This window comes from Cebidichthys violaceus, unplaced genomic scaffold, assembly GCF_023349555.1.
Source record: "Cebidichthys violaceus isolate CVI_PGR_0920_01 unplaced genomic scaffold, fCebVio1.0.p SCAF_13, whole genome shotgun sequence".
Taxonomy (NCBI): domain Eukaryota; kingdom Metazoa; phylum Chordata; class Actinopteri; order Perciformes; family Stichaeidae; genus Cebidichthys; species Cebidichthys violaceus.
This window is the reverse complement of record NW_027176296.1, coordinates 360835-363869: the sequence shown is the minus strand read 5'-3', so window position 1 is coordinate 363869 and position 3035 is coordinate 360835.

Here is a 3035-nt window from a genome sequence, read left to right as displayed (position 1 = left end):
TAACGGCTAGCTACAGAGCTGTACCAAGCATGCTGTTTGGCGCTGAAATTTTATAAATGTACAATTATTAGTGTCACAAATTGTTGTGTGCTGTGGTGTTTTCCTGTTAAAGAGGATTAGTTGTGGGTTATTAATTGTTGTGTTATAAAGTTATAACCATAATGTAGCAAGTGTAAAGAACGTTTTAACGTTAACCATCAGATTGTAAATAAATCTAAAAGTTATATTTGCTCCCTTGTTTCTTTCGTGCTTATCTGAACCGTGACTTCTATGATCCGTTGCTCCACCAGTCCACTGCTACTAGTAGTATTTTTCCATCCGTCATCTTTAACCTCTTATCCTATTCTGGGTTGGGTGGGGACCGGAGCCGAAGGCAAGGTTCACCCTGGACAGGGATCCAGATTCTGGCAGGACTGAGACAGACATTCACACTCACATTCACACAACCTGACATGTCTTGACATTGTGGGGGAATCCCCATCGCCTGGATAGAACCCACTGACGCTGACACGGGAAGAACATGTAAACTCCACACAGGAGGGCCATCCTGCGAGGTGACTGTGCTAGCCACAGCACCAGCGTGCCAACGAGATGAAATGCAGGGTATTCTCTACCCACAGAGGTGTAGCATACCGGCCTACACTTCTGTGGTCTGGAGGATACCCCGTGGCACTCCATTCTATCTAAGGAATCTGGTGGACCCAACTCATATTCACCCAACTCACATTTACGCAACTCACATTCACACAACCTAACATGTTTTGACATTGTGGGGGAATCCCCATCGCCTGGATAGAACCCACTGACGCTGACACGGGAAGAACATGTAAACTCCACACAGGAGGGCCATCCTGCGAGGTGACTGTGCTAGCCACAGCACCAGCGTGCCAACGAGATGGAATGCATGGTATTCTCTACCCACAGAGGTGTAGCACACCGGCCTACACTTCTGTGGTCTGGAGGATACCCCATGGCACTCCATTCCATCTAAGGAATCTGGTGGACCCAACTCATATTCACCCAACTCACATTTACACAACTCACATTCACACAACCTAACATGTTTTGACATTGTGGGGGAATCCCCATCGCCTGGATAGAACCCACTGACGCGCTGACACGGGGAGAACATGTAAACTCCACAAAGAAGGGCCTTCCTGCAAGGTGACTGTGCTAGCAACAGCACCAGCGTACCAACGAGATGGAATGCAGGGTATCCTCTACCCACAGGGGTGTAGCACACCGGCCTACACCTCTGTGGTCTGGAGGGCCGTGACATTCCATACCATCTAAGGAATCTCTGGTGGATCTCGGGCTGGGTGTCTAACCAAAATACCCCAAAAAGCAAAAAAAAAAGTGTTTTTAAAGTGTTTTTGTTTGTAATATGCATACTAAGCATATCATTTAGTTATAGCTACTGATAATTTAACAAACATAAAAATATGACGTAGATAGGTTTGCAGTTTTCACGGTGTACATTTCAGATTGCATCTATTATACACATGAAAATAACTCACGTTTTCTCCTGAGGTGACGTAAGTTGCTCGTGTTACCACCAGCGGCAACAACAGTGGCTCCAAACTCGCAAAACGTCGGATTTTTTAAAACCAAAACACTTCCAATTTAATGGATCAGTGAATCTTAGTCCTACCTATAAACTCTGTTTTCTGATCTTTGACATCAAAGGACATTGGCTTTGATGTGAAGAAACACTATCTGTATTGTCACGGAAAAAGCTGTTACTATGGAAACGGTGACATCATCTGTGAGGTGGAAGAAGGTAAACAGGCTATATTGGTGCACAAGAGAGGAGCTGTGTCTGCTGTTTGGAAGTGTTTTGGTTTGAAAAAATCCGACAACAACAGTGGCTCCAAACTCGCAAAACGTCCGATTTTTTCAAACCAAAGCACTTCCAAACAGCAGACACAGCTCCTCTCTTGTGCACAGACTATATTGGTGCATCTCCGGACTGTCTTTGTTCCTCCTGCATCGCTCTTTTCTGTTCTTTAAGTAACGCGACGGAGCCTCTCCCAGCTGTTAGCAGACTGTTGTGCTAACGGCTAGCTACAGAGCTGTACCAAGCATGCTGTTTGGCGCTGAAATTTTATAAATGTACAATTATTAGTGTCACAAATTGTTGTGTGCTGTGGTGTTTTCCTGTTAAAGAGGATTAGTTGTGGGTTATTAATTGTTGTGTTATAAAGTTATAACCATAATGTAGCAAGTGTAAAGAACGTTTTAACGTTAACCATCAGATTGTAAATAAATCTAAAAGTTATATTTGCTCCCTTGTTTCTTTCGTGCTTATCTGAATCGTGACTTCTATGATCCGTTGCTCCACCAGTCCACTGCTACTAGTAGTATTTTTCCATCCGTCATCTTTAACCTCTTATCCTATTCTGGGTTGGGTGGGGACCGGAGCCGAAGGCAAGGTTCACCCTGGACAGGGATCCAGATTCTGGCAGGACTGAGACAGACATTCATACTCACATTCACACAACCTGACATGTCTTGACATTGTGGGGGAATCCCCATCGCCTGGATAGAACCCACTGACGCTGACACGGGAAGAACATGTAAACTCCACACAGGATTGCCATCCTGCGAGGTGACTGTGCTAGCCACAGCACCAGCGTGCCAACGAGATGGAATGCAGGGTATTCTCTACACACAGAGGTGTAGCACACCGGCCTACACTTCTGTGGTCTGGAGGATACCCCGTGGCACTCCATTCTATCTAAGGAATCTGGTGGACCCAACTCATATTCACCCAACTCACATTTACGCAACTCACATTCACACAACCTAACATGTTTTGACATTGTGGGGGAATCCCCATCGCCTGGATAGAACCCACTGACGCTGACACGGGAAGAACATGTAAACTCCACACAGGAGGGCCATCCTGCGAGGTGACTGTGCTGGCCACAGCACCAGCGTGCCAACGAGATGGAATGCAGGGTATTCTCTACCCACAGAGGTGTAGCACACCGGCCTACACTTCTGTGGTCTGGAGGATACCCCGTGGCACTCCA